The sequence below is a fragment of the Myotis lucifugus genome, unplaced genomic scaffold (assembly GCF_000147115.1).
Source record: "Myotis lucifugus unplaced genomic scaffold, Myoluc2.0 scaffold_164, whole genome shotgun sequence".
Classification (NCBI taxonomy): Eukaryota; Metazoa; Chordata; class Mammalia; order Chiroptera; family Vespertilionidae; genus Myotis; species Myotis lucifugus.
This window is the reverse complement of record NW_005871212.1, coordinates 1,777,672-1,795,151: the sequence shown is the minus strand read 5'-3', so window position 1 is coordinate 1,795,151 and position 17,480 is coordinate 1,777,672.

The window sequence follows — 17,480 nt, the reverse complement described above, 5'->3', positions numbered from 1 at the left end:
CAACCAATTGAAGTATCCCTCTCACATTGATGTTTCTCTCTGTCTTTCCCTCTCTCTTCCACGTTCTCTAAAAATCAATGAAAAAATATCCTCAGGTGAGGAAAGAAAGAAAGAAAGAAGATGAGAGAGAGAGAGAGAGAGAGAGAGAGAGAGAGAGAGAGAGAGAGATAGGAAGGAAGGAAGGAAGGAAGGAAGGAAGGAAGGAAGGAAGGAAGGAAGGAAGGAAGGAAGGAGAGAGAGAGAGAGGGAGAGAGAGAGAGAGAGAGAGAGAGAGAGAGAGAGAAAGAGAGAAAGAAAGAAAGAAAGAAAGAAAGAAAGAAAGAAAGAAAGAAAGAAAGAAAGAAAGGTCATATCGTATGAAAGAGACATCTTGAAAATGCCTAAAGAAAGTTGTCATTTTTTCATGGTGAAGGGACTGGAGTTCATGTTGATGAAAACACCTTGGCAGCTGCAGCAGCCGACAGTGGCAACAGCAGTGGGTGATGGGGGCAGCACCTTCCCCTGATCAGCCAGGTTGCCTCCTGCAAAGGGAGGCCAGACTGCAGCTTAGGCCCGCTTCCCATGGGAAGCGGGCCTAAGCCGTCAGTAGGACATCCCCTGAGGGCTCCCAGACTGAGATGGGGCAGGTTGGGCTGAGGGACCTCCCGCCTCTAGTGCATGAATTTTGTGCACCGGGCCTCTAGTCCTATATAATAAAGCCCTAATATGCAAATTGACTGAACCCAGAACTACCAGTCGCTATGACACGCACTGACCACCAGGGGGCAGACAACCAGTGTCAGTGATCAGGGGGCGGGGCCGGCCAGCGGGCAGCGCCAGGCCGCCAGCCAAGGCAGGTACCAGCGGGGGCCCCCTGATCACTCAACCCACCAGTCGTCCCACAGATCGGCCCTGATCGCCGGCCAGGCCTAGGGACCCTACCCTATATATTGGGAACAGTCTCTTAGATTTAAAAATGAAAACCTGGCAAGGCTACTCTAACACTGAAAAAACAGGATGATGCAGCGATGACATGCATGGACTCTGGCTTGCCCATTTTGTGGTCAGCCCTGGTTCTGACACTTATAACTGTGTGACAAAGCCAATTACTTAAATTCTCTCTGCTTCAGTTTTTCCACACATAAGATGGGGGAAATGATACTACTGCCTCAGAAGGATCATGTTATGTACTACTTTTTATAATCAGGGCAAAAAAATGTAGCTGCCCATACAACAGCAAGATGCCTTTCACCTGTATGAAAAGTATGGTCACTGGTGCATGCAGCGTCCCGGATTGAGAGAGGGATGTGCGACTGCCGGTTTAGGCTCAACATTCCCTGAGGGGTCCCAGATTGCGAAAGGACACAGGCCAGGCTGAGGGACACCCCAGTGCATGAATTTCGTGCACCAGGCCTCTAGTATTTAATATTTAAAGATATTTTAATTGTTACACAGGCTCTGTGGCCCCACACATGTGCCTCAGAGTGTGTCTGACAATTATCCTGTTCTGTCTCCAGTTTTTCTCATACAAACTTAGGAGACTTACAAGGCTTACCTTGGGTGATGAAAGACAAGTAGATCTCCATACCCACCTCAGAATCTTAAAAGTTATATAGAGGCCTTCACTGGGTTCAGTCACATATAGGTCCAGATGGTCTCAACAACTCTCTCAAGTCTTGAACAGGCTCCAGCTGGAGGAATGGAGAACAGAGCATACTAGTACATTCCAAGGACAGGGGAGCGGGGAGGAGCCTCTGGTTACCCAAGTCCAGCTCACAGGTCAACCGGCAGTCACATCCTCCTGACGACCTCCTCTAAAATAGACACTACAAAAGAAGACATATGAATAGCTAATGAGTGCATGAAAAGGTGCTTAATATTATTATTCATTAAGAAGATGCAACTCAAAGCTACAATGAGATACTACTATCCCTCCCATTAGAATGGTAAAATTTTTAAATGTCGAAGAGAATATGGAACAGAACTCATTGCTGGAAAGAGTGTAAAATGCAAATACCATTTTGAAAAACTGCTTAACAGCTTCTTAAAAAGTTAAGCATACACCTCCTCCTTTTATAAGTTTTTCTATAAAGGGAGGAGAAAAATAAGTCATCTCTAGAGAAAGATATAGGGTAAAGGAGCTTTTTAAAAATCTTAAAATGGGTAATATTATAGGCACTGTATATGCTGGTCAGAATGATCCAGTAGATAGAGAAAACCTGCTGATACAGAAAAGGGCAAACTGTTGGAGCAAGGTGCTTGAAGGATGGCATCTAAAGTAATGGGAGGGAAAGGCAAGGTACACCCAGAGGGACACCGTCATTGTATAGCTATGCTGATGGGAAGTACACAGGTTCTCTTTGATGGCTGAAAGTGAGAATGAAAATAGAAGGTATATGAAGTTTCAGGAAAAGGGAGAAGTTGTTAGAGTCATCAGGAGAACTCCATTGCCCTCTTCCTTCAACTCTGACCTAAAAAAATTGAGCCATTTTAGGGACCTGCTGCTCTCAGTACACTACCTAATGAAAAGGGTTCTTAGGTGTTTATACATTATACTTAATGTCGATGCTTACTCTTTACCATGACATAACATAAGTGATGAACATTCCTTACAGAAAGTAATTACCCTGTACTCCCCATTTGCTCTGTTCTCAACTGCATTGTTTAGGAGCTATTTATACTAAAATTATTCTTGTACACATCAAACCCATTACTTTAAGAAGCTAGTCTCTTTTAAGTAGTGATTTAATAATCTGCATGAAGGAAATCATGTTCCAACTTCTCAATAAAGTATGTTAAGAGCAGAACTATGATTTCATGCCAAGTACATCTTAAATATTATATTTTAAAATACATCGTGTTCACATAAACAACTAGATAATGCAGCTTTCAGCATCAAGCGTGTAGGTTCATTTCCTCCACACCAGCCCTGTCTCTACAGCCTATTCATCATGATGTATGAACAGCTTCCATAAATATGATGCTTCTGAGTAAGTTTTCCTCATCCTGGTTAGTGTTGGGGTTAGGGAACCAAGACACTAAGAGTAAAGGAACTATGTGTATTCAGCTTCCCCTCCCCCATAATATAAACACTCAAGTTGTAACTAAATATACCTGCAGACAGAAATTTCATGAGACCAAAAACCAAGACCCTAGGACTCTGAGGATTCTGTCCTCTACCCCCACTACACACATACACACACTATGTGCTAAGTATACCTGAAGATGTTGTGTTTCAAGGGCAACTATACTAGCCCAAGAGCCAGCATTCCTTGCCAGTATTGCCATTAATTAGCAGTGGGCTTGATAAGCTACAATGAGAATCTGGTGTTGACCAGATTGCGCTGTGAACTTCAGCTCTGTTTCTAAGCAGCTCACTAGGTCAGCCTCATGACATCTTTGGGCCTAGGAATAATAATTTCCACTCTGCAGGAATGCTGGAACACAACAGAGACTCAATGAATGCAATTATTATCATTACTTCATCTCTCTACCCCTGTTTCCTAACCTTTACAAATGCAGTGGCTCCAAATACCAGCTCCCCTTACTCTGATGAAGTAAAGGGTGTCCCAAAATTCACGAAAGAAGTAATTTTGATAGAAAATACAGGTTTATAATGAAAATTGTAAATTTTTTATTGATTCATAAAGTACACAGTATAGGGTTATGTATGGAATAGCATATCGGGTAAATGGCTTCCACGGCTTTCCTGGCACATACGCACTCTTTTGTTGAAATTTTCCATGACCGTTTTGCATAAATGTGGCTGAATTTCGATGAGGCTCATTTTCATCTTGATGGCTTGGTTAATCGACAAAATTGTCGCATTTGGGGTTCAGAAAATCCACGAGTGATTGTTGAGAAACAAATGCATCCACAACGTGTCACTGTTTGGTGCGGATTTTGGGCTGGAGGTATCATGGGACCATTCTTCTTCGAAAATGCGGCTGCTCAGGCAATAAGACTTGATGGTGCTTGCTATCACGACATGATAATCCATTTACCCAATATGCTATTCCGTACATAACCTTATCCTGTATACTTTATGAATCAATAAAAAATTTACATTTTTTAATTATAAACCTGTGTTTTCTATCAAAATTACTTCTTGCGTGAATTTTGGGACCCCCTTTATGAAGTATGGGCATACCACAAGATGGTCACCAAAACAAGACTGTCACTGTCACTGTCACTGAGACTGAAGGAGAGATGAAATGATGGGAGTGATATAAGCATTCATTTGACATAAATAAAACTATTCTATTTTGGAGAATTACATTTTGTCAAAAAAGAGCCTGAATTGCCCTAACTGGTTTGGCTCAGTGGATAGAGCGTCGGCCCGCGGACTGAAGGGTCCCAGGTTCAATTCCAGTCAAGGGCATCACCTTGGTTGCGTACACATCCCCAGTAGGGGGTGTGCAGGAGGCAACTGATCGATGTTTCTCTCTCATCGATGTTTCTAACTCTCTATCCCTCTCCCTTCCTCTCTGTAAAAAATCAATAAAATATATCTTTTAAAAAAATTTCTTTAAAAAGGACGAGCTAAAAAATGGATAATTGTGAAAGGATGGCTAGAGACAGCCTGCCTTGGGACACAGTGAAAATTAAGGCATAAGTTCACATGTACAGTTTATTCCTCATTCCTCCTTATAGCCTTCAAAGAATAATCTGTTAAGGTTGCCTATAGCCGAAAGTGGTGTTTCTCAAAATATGGCCCCAAGGACCACCTTTTGACACCCCGATGAGATTTTTTTAAAATACAGATGCCTGAGACCATCCCCCAAGGATTCTGATCTTTATATCTGGATTTAAAACCAGAAATCTACATTTTAATAAACCTCCCAGATGATTCTGATACCACTACACACTGAGGACTCCTGAAGCAGCCAGCCTGTCCCAGTGGGCAGCCCACTCTGGGCCTTGCTCTGAGGACTCCTAATGCTGCCTCCAGACTGAGCTGAGCCTCCGCTCACCCCCAGCACTCCACAGGCTGGTGTCTGCAGTGCCTGTGTGTCCACTCAGTCTGGTTCTGAAAATGGAGAGGTGGCTTTATGGGAATATAATGACTATTAAATGATTACACCTTGAGCAGGAATGTTGACTACCCTTTATAAAGTACTGCTAGAAATAGGAGGAATAAGAGAAACTGCAGACATCTGCATTTTTGGTCAGAGGAAACTTCACAATGTGTATCAATGTGGAAACCTTTAAGCCAGCAATTTGACTTTAAGAAAACTATCCTTAGGAAATACAGAGATGTGTGCAAGGGTGTATGTACAAAAATATCCACTTTACCCTATATATAATAAAAAATAATTTAAACCAATCATCCAAAAATTGTAAACTGGCTAGAAAAATAATAGGACCATAAAACAAAGTGCTAACTACTACTACTAACTACTCTTAGAACTCATGTTCTAAAAAATATTTGTTGATAAGGAAAAATGTTCATAATACTTTGCTAAGTAAACAGATGGTTACAAAATAGCATTATCATATGTAACAAATATATCCTGTATATAAGTTATATATATATAATACAAACACATATTCACCACACATGGGAGGGACGTGGAAGGATACTGATTAAACTATTGAGTTCTTCCATCCCCACCTCTTGTTACTGACAAAATCCACCAATGGAAGATAAAACAAAGTTTAAAGAGAAACATTTGCATAATCTCAAGGATATTTATTAATACAAAGGGGAAGACTGCAACTTTACAGAAGAGAACTCCAGCAGACACCACCATATGCAAGTGATCAAGGTTAATAAAACTAGTAATATGACATATTGAGATCATGAACCCTTGGATATGATGCACTGAGAACATTTCTGTGGTATTCATGCCAACAGTACATACTTCACTGAAATCATGTAGGAACAGCTAACAAACGCGAATCATTATATTCTGCAAAATAACTAGTCAGCATTCATCAAGTGTCACGGTCATGAAAGATAGGGGAACTGTCACAGATTGGAAGAGATTAAGGAGACATGATGATTCAATTCACTGTTCAATCCTAGATGGGATCCTCAAACAGAAAAAGGATATTAGTGGAAACTAAACTAATTATTTGACATTCAAATAAAGTCTGTAGTTTAATTAGTAGTATCGTCCCAATGTCAATGTCCTGGTTTTGATCATTGTACTATGGTATGTAAAATGTTAGCATTAAGGGAAGCTGGATAGAGGATATGCAGGAATTCTTTGTATTGTTGTATTAGACTTCTATTGCTGCATAAATTACCACAAGTTTTGCAGCTTTTTTATTATGTGTATTAACTGTATTGTCTCATAGAAGTCTGGCATGGCATTGCTAGAGCCTCTGCTCTGAGTCTCACCAGGTTAAAATTAAGGTATCCAGGGAGGCTGTAGTTCTTGACTGGGACTCAGGGTCCTCTTGCAAACTCACTGGGGTTGTTGGCAGGATTCAGGTCCTTGCAAGTTATAGGAAGGATGTTCCATTTCCTTGCTGGCTGTCAGCCAGGGGCCAGCCTTATCTTCCAGAGGCCTCTCTCTGATTTTGCCACATGGCCCCTTCCAACTCACAGCCAGTGAAAGTGTGTTGAGTCTTCATGCTTGAATCTCTCTGACTTCAGCCAGAGAAAGTTCACAGTGTTTCAATGTTCATGTGATTAGATTGTACTCACCTAATCTTCATATTTTAAGGTCTGTAACTTCAAATACATCTGCAAAGTCTCCTTTGCCATATAGCATAATGTATTCAGGGGCTTCTGAGATTAGGGCATGAATATCTTTGGGGACCAATTTTTCCTACCACAACTATATTTGCAACTTATCTCTAAGGTTAAAATTATTTCAAAATTTTAAATTTCAAAACAGTGATTATCTCTTGGTATTGATATTTGGGGGGATTTATTTTTACTCTTTTCTATAATAGATACATTGAGTATATATTATTTCTGCAATCATAAAGTGGGATTTCTCTGTTGTCTTAAGAATAGGTACATACTTGAAACATGCTGAGCAAAGTCAGACTGCCTAAGAAAGTCCTGCTGACTTCGTCCCAACCACACTGGTTCAAGATCAGCGAACAGGAATGCTGCCAAGCGCCCAAACTCATCTTTCTTTCTCAGGTAAACACTGCTTAGAATTCAAACAGAATTCTAAAACTAACTTTTCCTGTCAAATAAGTCACTTCATTATAAGGTCTCATCTGTCACAGAGATTCCCTTCAGTATATTTTCTCAAACTAACTTGTCATTTGAGAATTTGAAGGCACTTCAATTGTTTTTAGTAGTAAGTCAAAATATTTGAACAGTTGTTATAACCAGGCCTAGAAATGTCATTTTCCCTGAAAATTGGATCAATTTAGATGTTGTTATTCATTGAATAATAAGAGCAGCAGGTTGTCTTTCTAAAACTCCAACACAGAGTAATGAGATCAATTACTGGGTAAACTCAGCCCTCAGGAGGTCAAGAGGGCGAATATTCTTGGCAGCTGTCCAACTTGAAGAGTCTAGAAAAGCAGCAGATGTTGTACAGAGATTGCTGATGGCGCAGGGCTCAGCCAGGAGGCTCAAGGTATGAGGGGGGTGCCCTAGGAAGAAGATAGGTGTTCATTTTTTCCAAAAAAAGAAAGTGGGAGAGAATGATTTTAAAGTATTTTCCAAATACAAAGCAATTTCAAACTTTTCAATAATTCTGCAACACATTAACTCAGTCATTCAATAAATATTTATTAAGCATTGTTTCCAATATATGGAGATATAGTAGTATAGACTTTGCAGCCTAGTGGGGGAAATAGGCATTAAACTAATAACAACTTGAATAATTACAAAACCATGACAAGTGTTCCAAAAGAAAAGGTCAAGGTTCAACAAGAATATTAGTCTGGAGGGTCCAAAAAAAGATGTTCTGAAGATGTGAAGTTTTTTTTAATTAAATATTTTATTTTGAGATAATTGTAGATTTACATGCAGTTATAAAAAAATGATAAAGAGATCTTTTTTTTAACATTCAGTTTTAAGGGTTATTTATATTTGTAAATGCTAGTGCTTTGTTGGATATGTGGTTTGCAAATACAGGGTATCAAAAAAATGTACTAGTATACACACTTTAACAGCTGATAGCTCAATTTTGAAAATGAAATGTATTTTAATAAACACTGCCTTTAAAATTATTCAAAGTGTGTGTATATATTTTTTGGGGGGACACCCTATATTTTCTCCCAGTCTGTAACCTGTCTTTACATTCTCTTCACATGAGCTTTAGCAGAGCAAATGTTTTCAGTTTTCATGAAATCCAATATATCATTTTTCCTTCTATGGATCATAATTTTGGTATCAAGTCTAGGAACTCTGCCTAGTTCTAGATCCTAAATATTTTTCTCCTAAGGCTTTTTCCTAAAAGCTTTATAGTTTTTCATTTTACATTTTGGGTTATAGGTTGAGATTCATTTTCTGCCTATGAATGTCCAATTGGTCCAACTGTTTGTTGAAAAGCTATGCTTCCTCCATTGAATTATTTTTGCACCTTTGCTGGAAATAAGTTCGGTATATATTTGCGTGGTTCTATGTTTGGGTTCTCTATTCTGTCCCATTGACCTATGTGTCCATCCCTCCTCTGATATCCTACTGTCTTGAATACTATGATGTATAGTATTAATATTGGGTTAGGGAGTTTCTTTCATAATTTTTTAAAATTGTTTTAGTGATTCTAGGGCCTGTGGCTTTCCACATAAATTTTAGAATAAGATTAGCTACATCTATAAAATACCTTGCTGGGATTGTAATAGGACTTGCATTAATCCTATAGATCAATTTAGGGAAAATTGATATCTCTACTGTGTTCCAATCTATGAACACAGTATGTCTCTTAATTTATTTAGATCTTCTTTGATTTACTTTATCAACATTTTTTCAATCTTTAGCATACAAATCCTGTACATGTTTTATTAAGTTTACATCTAAGCATTTCATTTTCTTTGGAGCAACTGTAATGTAATTGTGCTTTTAATTTTGGTTCCCACATCATTAGTATATAGAAATACAATTAATGTTTGTGTGTTGATCTTGTATCCTGTGATCTTCCTGAACTTATTTATTAGTTCTAGAAGGTTTTTTATAGATTTCTTGAGATTATCTATGTAGATAATCATGTCATTTGCAAATAAAGACAATCTTCCTTTTCAATCTATATATGTTTTGTTTTGTTTTCTTGCCTTATTGCAGTAGCTAAAACTTCCAATACTGTGTTAATAAGAGTGGTGAAAATAGACATATTTGCCTTGTTCTTGATGTTTAAAAGAAAGCATTCAGTCTTTTGCCATTAAGTATTTGTTAGCTCTACCTTTCTGTACATGTTTTTGAGTTGAGGAAGTTTTCTATTCCTACTTTGCAAAAGTTTTTATCAAGAATGAGTTTCACTTTGCCAGATACTTTTTGTGTCAACTGATATGAGCGTGTGATTTTTTTTCCTTTGGCTTGTTGGCATGGTGGATTATACTGACTTATTTTCAAATGTTGAACCAGCCTTCCATATCTGGAATAATTTCAGTTGGTCATGGTGAGTGATTCTTTTCACAACTACATCAAAATTATAACTAAACACAAAACAACCATCCTTGAGAACCACCTAAAATCTAGCCAAACATAAGTCCTTTAACTAAGGATGTACAGAAAAAGCCACATCTAGCTGGTAAGAGAGGCAGAGATGCAGAACTGCTGGTCCCACACCCACAGTGGTGGTTAAAAATCAGGAGGGATATTTTGGTTGCAGAGATACCCCTGAGGAACATGAAGTCCCAGCCCCACACCAGGGCTCCCAGTGCAGGGTTCTAGTGCCAGGAAGAGAAGTTCCCATAATGCCTGGCTGTGAAAACCAGTGAGGATTGTGGCTGGATGAGATGGAGGACTGGTGAAGTCCCAGACATTCCTTTTAAAGGGCCCCACACACATACTTACTCAGACTCACCTTCTGAGTTCCAGAACTGGGGCAGAAGCTCGAAAAGCTTGTCAAGGGGAAAAACTGAATTGTCTGGCTTCAGAGTAAGGGCTGAGGGGCCACCTTTCTCTCAGGAAGAAGTACTGGCAGAAACCATTATTCCTTTGCTGAGCTCTTCCCCCACAGAGCTGGCAGGCCTCCACCATATCTAAGTCTCCATCAACCTGGCTAACACTGTTTCCCTCACCTTTGTGATTCCCTGAGACCCACCTCACCCAAGTTGCAGGTCCACCCAAACCATTTCTGTGGCTTTTCCATACAAACAGCCTCTGTTGGCTCATGCTGTGGACTTCCCTAAAATCTCTCAAATATTCACAAACCTCAAACAAGTATCATCTGGCCTCAATGTGCCCCATACCTCTTGTTAAGTGACCCCAGACCCTGCATTAGTGTAGCCAACCTTGGTTGGTAGCTGGCCTATCCTGGGCACCTCCAAGCCCAACAAAAGTAGCAGCTATCTGCAGATCACTTTGTAGCTCATGCTGGGTTGCCCCAGGCAGGACACAGGTGGCAGCTGATCTTGGCCTGCACTTCCCAAGAGACCTCAGGACCAGCACACCCAGTGGACAGCTTCAGACCTCGCTGAATCACCACCCAACCACCTCCACAAGCAACAAACTCAAAGGACAACTAAGCAGGCACCAAAGCCCCACTGAAGCAAGTCTTGCTCTGTGGGTTTGGCCCCTGAACAACAGATTCTCCACAGTGGTAGTGGCCAGTCTTTGCAGCCAATCAGGTGGAAATAAATCCCTGTCATTGATGTGTTAACAGCAATCAAGCCTCACTACAACAGGAGGGTGCACAGAGCCCACACAGGATCATACCTGGAACACTCAGCTCGAGTAACAGAGGAGGCTATGCCACTGGACCCTACAGGACACCTACTACATAAGGCCACTCTACCAAGACCAGGAGATGTAGCAGCTCTACCTAATACATAGAAACAATCACAGGGAAGAAACCAAAATGTGGAGACAAAGAAGTATGTCCCAAATGAAAGAACAAAACAAAACTCAAGAAAAAGACCTAAACAAAATGGAGACAAGCAATCTACAGATGCAGAATTCAAAACACTGGTTATAAGGATGCTCAATGAACTTAGGAGAAGGGTAGAGGAACTTAGTGAGAACTTCAACAAAGTGATAAGAAACATAAATATGGATATTGAAAACATAAAAAAGAACCAATAAGAAATTAAGAATACAATAATGGAAATAAATACAATATAGGGAATCAACAGATGAAGCAGAAGATCATATCAGTAATTTAGAAAATAAGGAAGTAGAAAACACCCAATCCAAACAGCAAAAAGAAAAAAACGAATCCCCCAAAATAAGGATAGTTTAAGAAACCCCTGGGACACTTCAAGTGTACAAACATTTGCATCATGGGGGTGCCGGAAGGAGAAGAAAGAGAGCTAGGAATTGAAAACCTATCTGAGAAAATGAGAGAACTTCCATAACCTGGTAAAAGAAATAGACATACAAGTCCAAGAAGTACAGAGTCCCAAACAAGAGAAAACCAAAGAGGCCCACACTGAGACACCTTTTTAAAAACCTTTATTGTTGAGAGTATTATAGATGTTCCCTTTATATTTCCCCCATTACCCCCCCTCCACCTAGTTCCTGCCCTGTCCCAGGCCTTCATCACCCTATTGTATGTGTCCATAGGTAATGCATATACGCATATAAGTTCTTTAGTTAATCTCTTCCTGGCCCCCATTCCCTCTTCCCTCTGAGATTTGGCAGTCTTTCCCATGTTTCCATGCCTCTGGTTCTCTTATTCATCAGTTTATTTTGTTCATTAGATTCTTTGTTCATTTATTTTGGTTTTTAGATTCAATTTTTTTTGACATTTTTTTTATTAAATCTTTATTGTTCAGATTATTACATTTGTTCCTCTTTTTTTTCCCCCTTAACTCCCCTCCTTCCAGCTCCCACCCCACCCTCTGCCCTCACTCTCCACCCACTGTGTTCATCCATAGGTGCACGATTTTTGTCCAGTCTCTTCCCGCATCTCCCACACCCCTTTTCCCCCCAAGAATAGTCAGTCCATTCCCTTTCTATGTCCCTGATTCTATTATAATCACCAGTTCATTCTGTACATCCGGTTATTTATTCACTTGATTCTTAGATTCACTTGTTGATAGATGCATATTTGTTGTTCATAATTTGTATCTTTACCTTTTTCTTCTTCTTCCTATTCTTAAAGGATACCTTTCAGCATTTCATATAATACTGGTTTGGTGGTGATGAACTCCTTTAGCTTTTCCTTATCTGTGAAGCTCTTTATCTGACCTTCAATTCTGAATGATAGCTTTGCTGGATAAAGTAATCTTGGTTGTAGGTTCTTGCTATTCATTGCTTTGAATATTTCTTGCCACTCCCTTCTGGCCTGCAAGGTTTCTGTTGAGAAATCAGCTGACAGTCGTATGGGTATTCCCTTGTAGGTAACTGAGTTTCTTTCTCTTGCTGCTTTTAGGATTCTCTCTTTGTCTTTTGCTCTTGGCATTTTAATTATGATGTGTCTTGGTGTGGTCTTCTTTGGATTCCTTTTGTTTGGGGTTCTCTGTGCTTCCTGGACTTGGAAGTCTATTTCTTTCACCAGGTGGGGGAAGTTTTCTGTCATTATTTCTTCAAATAGGTTTTCAATATCTTGCTCTCTCTCATCTTCTGGTACCCCTATAATTCTGATGTTGGTACGTTTGAAGCTGTCCCAGAGGCTCCTTAAACTATCTTCATATTTTGGGGTTCTTTTTTCATTTTGCTTTTCCAGTTGGGTGTTTCTCGCTTCTTCGCATTTCAAATCTTTGACTTGATTCTTGCGTTCCTCTGGTTTGCTGTTGGGAGTCTGTATAATATTCTTTATTTCAGTCAGTGTATGCTTACTTTCTAGATGGTCCTTTATCACACCATCGAGGGTCTCATTAGATTTCCTGTACATCTCATCAAGTTTGTCGACAGACTCTAGAAGCCTATTGAGAGACCTCAAAAGTGTGGTTCTGAACTCAATATCCTCCCTTGATAGTTTTGTCCTGTTTCTTTGTCTCCGCATTTTTTACGCTTTCTTGGTACACCCCCTAGTGGTCTTTGTGCGCAGTCTTGTTGTAGTTAAGCCTTGATTGTTATAGTTAATACTAGAGGGATTTGACCTCCAGGCCGACTGGCTGTGATAATCAGCTGTGTCTGCAGTGGAAGAACTTGTGTCCTCTAGGGAGGTGCTAATCTAGCTTTTGCCTGAGGCTATCCGGCAAATGCCTCTGTGCAGGGCTTGGGCGGGGCGGGTCCCACGGGATCAACAGGGTGGAGGAGGGAGCAGTTATGGCTGCTCTCAGTCTGTCCCCAGGGGCTCTGCCTCTCTGTCCCAGCAACAGCTGCAAACCTCGGAGGGACCGTAGCCAGACAGTCCTGCTTCTCCCGTTTGAGTCTGGGTCCCTAGAGACTCGCCCGGATCTGGAGCTCTGAGTCTGAGGCTCCCTCCGGATTGAAACAGACAACCACGCCCTCAGCCACCAGCCCGCGCCGCACGCACTCCGCACCTTAGTATTTTACTTCAGCACTGTGCCTCCTCTGATTCTCGGTTCCTTCTAGTTGTAGAACTTCCATTCAGCCAGCCTTCCTGTGGTTCTGGATGATGTCCGTTCCGTCTTTTAGTTGTATTTTTGAAGTGGTTGTTCGAGGCAGCAAACTCCAGCGTTAACCTATGCCGCCATCTTGGTTTCTCCTCAATTTTTTATAGATGTGCATTTGTTGCCATTTTATTGTTCATATATTTTATCTCTTATTTATTCTTCTTATTATTATTCTTCAGAAAACCCTTCACCCTAGCTCCATGGTCGGCAAACTGCGGCTCAGGAGCCACATGCGGCTCTTTGGCCCCTTGAGTGTGGCTCTTCCTAAGTCTTAGGAGTACTCTAATTAAGTTAATAACAATGTACCTACCTATATAGTTTAAGTTTAAAAAATTTGGCTCTCAAAAGAAATTTCAATCATTGTACTGTTGATATTTGGCTCTGTTGACTAATGAGTTTGCCGACCACTGCCTAGCTGATTTGGCTCAGTGAATAGAGTGTTGGCCTGCAGACTGAAGGGTCCTGGGTTTGATTCCAGTCAAGGGCGCATGCCCGTGTTGTGGGCTCAATCCCCAGTACGGAGCATGCAGGAGGCAGCTGATCAATGATTCTCTCTCATCATTGATGTTTCTATCTCTCTCTCCCTCTCCCTTCCTCTCTGAAATCAATTAAAAATATACATAAGAGGGGAAAAAAGAAGACCCTTTAACATTTCATGTAATACTGGTTTGGTGATGATGATCTCCTTTAGCTTTTCCTTGACTGGGAAGCTCTTTATCTGACCTTCAATTCTGAATGATAGCTTTGCTGGGTAGAGTACTCTTGGTTTTAGGTCCTTGCTATTCATCACTTTAAATATTTCTTGCCACTCCCTCTGGACTGCAAAGTTTCTGCTGAGAAATCAGCTGACAGTTGTATGGGTGCTCCCTTGTAGGTAACTGACTGTTTTTCTCTTGCTGCTTTTACTGGTAAGAGTCTCTTTGTCTTTAACCTTTGACATTTTAATTATGATGTATCTTGCTGTGGGCAGCTTTGGGTTCCTCTTGTTTGAGATTCTCTGTGCTTCCTGAACTTATATGTCTATTTCTTTCACCAGGTAAGGGAAGTTTTCTGTCATTATTTTTTCAAATAGGTTTTTTATTTCATCCTCCATCTCTTCTCCTTCCGGAACCCCCATGATGCAAATGTTGGTACACTTGAAGTTGTCCCAGAGGCTCCTTACACTATCTTCATTTTTTGGATTCTTTTTTCTTCTTGCTCTTCTGATTAGGTTGTTTTGTTTTGTTTTGTTTTTTGTTTTTGCTTCCTTATGTTATAAATTCTTGATTTGATTCTCAGCATTCTCTACTCTACTGTTGATCCCTGTAAATTATTCTTTATTTCAGTTAGTGTATGCTTCATTTTTGATGGTCCTTTTTTATGTTGTTGATGTTCTCACTAATTTCCTTGAAATTCTCACTAAGTTCCTTAAAGTTCTTATAAGCTCCTTGAGCACCCTTATAACTATTGTTTTGAACTCTGTATCTGATAGTTTGCTTGCTTCCATTTCATTGAGGGGTTTTTTTCTGGAGATTTCTCCTGTTCTTTCTTTTGTGACATGTTTCTTTGTCTCTGCATTTTGGCTGCTTCCCTGCATTTATTTATAGAATTAGTTAGATCTGTTATGTCTCCCGGACTTGGTAGAGTGGCCTTGTGTAGTAGGTGTCCTGTAGGGCCCAGTGTCTCAGTCTCCCCAGTTACCTGAGCTGGACACTCTAGGTGTTCCCTGTGTGAGCTGTGTGCACTGTCCTATTGTAGTTGAACCTTGATTGTTGTTGGTGTCACTGAAAGGGATTGACCCCCAGACCAATCAATTGCAAGGATCGGCTGCTACTATAGCTGAAGAGCTGCTGTGCAGGAGCTGACCCTATGGAGCAGGACTTGCTTCAGTGGGGCTTTGGTGCTCACTGAGTCTGCCCCTTGAGTGTATCGCTCATGGAGGTGGTAGAATTGTAATCCAGCATGGTCAAAGTTGACTATCAGGTGCACTGGTTCTAGGGTCTCCTTGGAAGTGCAAAGCCAGCCTCTGCCTGTGCCCTGCTGGGGCCAGTCAGCATGAGCTACAATCTGCAGATGGTGCTACTTGTGTTGAGCTTGGAGGTGCCCAGGAGAGGCCAAGCTGTGAACCAGAGTGGGCTGCCACTAGTGCTGGGTCTGGTGGCCCTTATTGAGAGGCATAGGGCACACTGGTTCCAGCTTCTGCTTGTTTGAGAGATTTTAGGAAAATCTAAAGCATGAGGCAAGAGAGGCCAATTGTATGGAAAAGCCACTAGAAATGGTTTAGATGAGCCAGCAATTAGGGAGGGGCGGGGTCTCGGGTAATCATCAGGGCAGGGTGAAAAGTGTGATCCAAGTTTATGGAGATTCAGATATGGCCCAGCCTGTCAGCTCTATAGAAGGGAAGGCTCAGCATAGTAACACTGACCTCTGCCAGCACTCCCATCTGAGAGAAAGCTGCCCCTCCAGCTCTTGCCCTGATTCCAGACAAGTTAGTTCCTCCCCAAATATCTCTGGATCCTTTCAAGCTGCTGCCCCAGTGCTGGAGCTCAGAGGGAGTGAGTCTGAGTAAGTCCATGTGCAGACCCATTAAGATGAATTGCCTGGGACTTCCGCAGCCTCTGTGTCACTCAGCCACAATCCCTGCTGGTTTTTACAGCCAGAAGTTGTGGGTGCTTCTCTTCTCAGCACTGGAACCCTGGGGTGGGGTCCTGGGGTGGGGCAAGGGCCTCTCACTCCTCTGAGAAACCTCCACAGCCAAGATAACCTTCCAAATTTTAAACCTCCACACATGGGTATGGGACCAGCAGTTCCAGGATTCTGCCCCACATCTCCACCCTTCCTACCAGTCTCGATGTGCTTCTTGTTTAATGCTTAGTGGAATCTAAGAAGACCCTTCTATGGGCATTGCAGAGTGGTGGCAGCAGTACGGTAGCCTTCCCACCCTTAATTCGATTTGACCAATGGACTGTGAAATAAAGGAATGAGGAAAGAAATGCTGACAAGGCACTGAATCCCTGGGTGGGTGAGTCCACTTAACCATTCTCTGATGTTGAAAACTCTGCAGTATATGGTAGGATAAATCATCCCCTTGTGGAGCAGATGCAGGTCAGAGTAAAACCAAATTCATACTGAGGAGAAACTTCTCACTGTTCATAAAAGGGACCTGGCCAGAAACCCAGCTGCAGCTGGGCTGCAGGAATGAATTAATATCTGGCTGAGTTGGTGTTAGAGGAGGGCTGTGAAAACAAGAGAATGAACCCAAAGATCCCATGCTTGTGGTGGGACTGCCACTGGATAAAGCAGGTGGAACTACCACGCTGACTCCTACTCCATTCAAATTTTAATCTACATGGGGAAATGTTTGAGAGCACACAACAGAGTAGAGGACAAAAGCAGACAAATGTCTGTGTGGTGGCCAGAAGGTCCACGCAGAGCTACAATGAAAACAGTTTAATAGGATTCCGAGTCACCAATAAAAGGTTAAGGAAAGCTCTTCATGTGTGTTAATCCCAGGTCAATCCCAGTCTAACGAAAGCTATGGACAGAATACTTGTATGAATTTAAGGCTACACTAGAGCCAGACTGGTGTCCTCTGCTGCCGTCTAGTGAAAAATTGATGGGAATGCAAACATTTCTAAAGTGCTAGATGAGACTTTTTAAGCAATAATTAGTCATTTAAAGGCCTAAACTGTACTTTCAGCCTAGATAAAGACCCTTGATTTACACATGGTATATAGGGGAAAGACACTTTTTCTTTAAAAAATTAAATAAATTTCACTGTATTTTTTGTTTTGCTAAAAACTATCGTGTGATGTCATTTGATGTAAAATGCCTAGAATTCCCATAATAAAAGGGGCATTATAAAGACAGATGGCCAAAGACTATTTCAGTCATGTAAGATATAAATATATATATATATA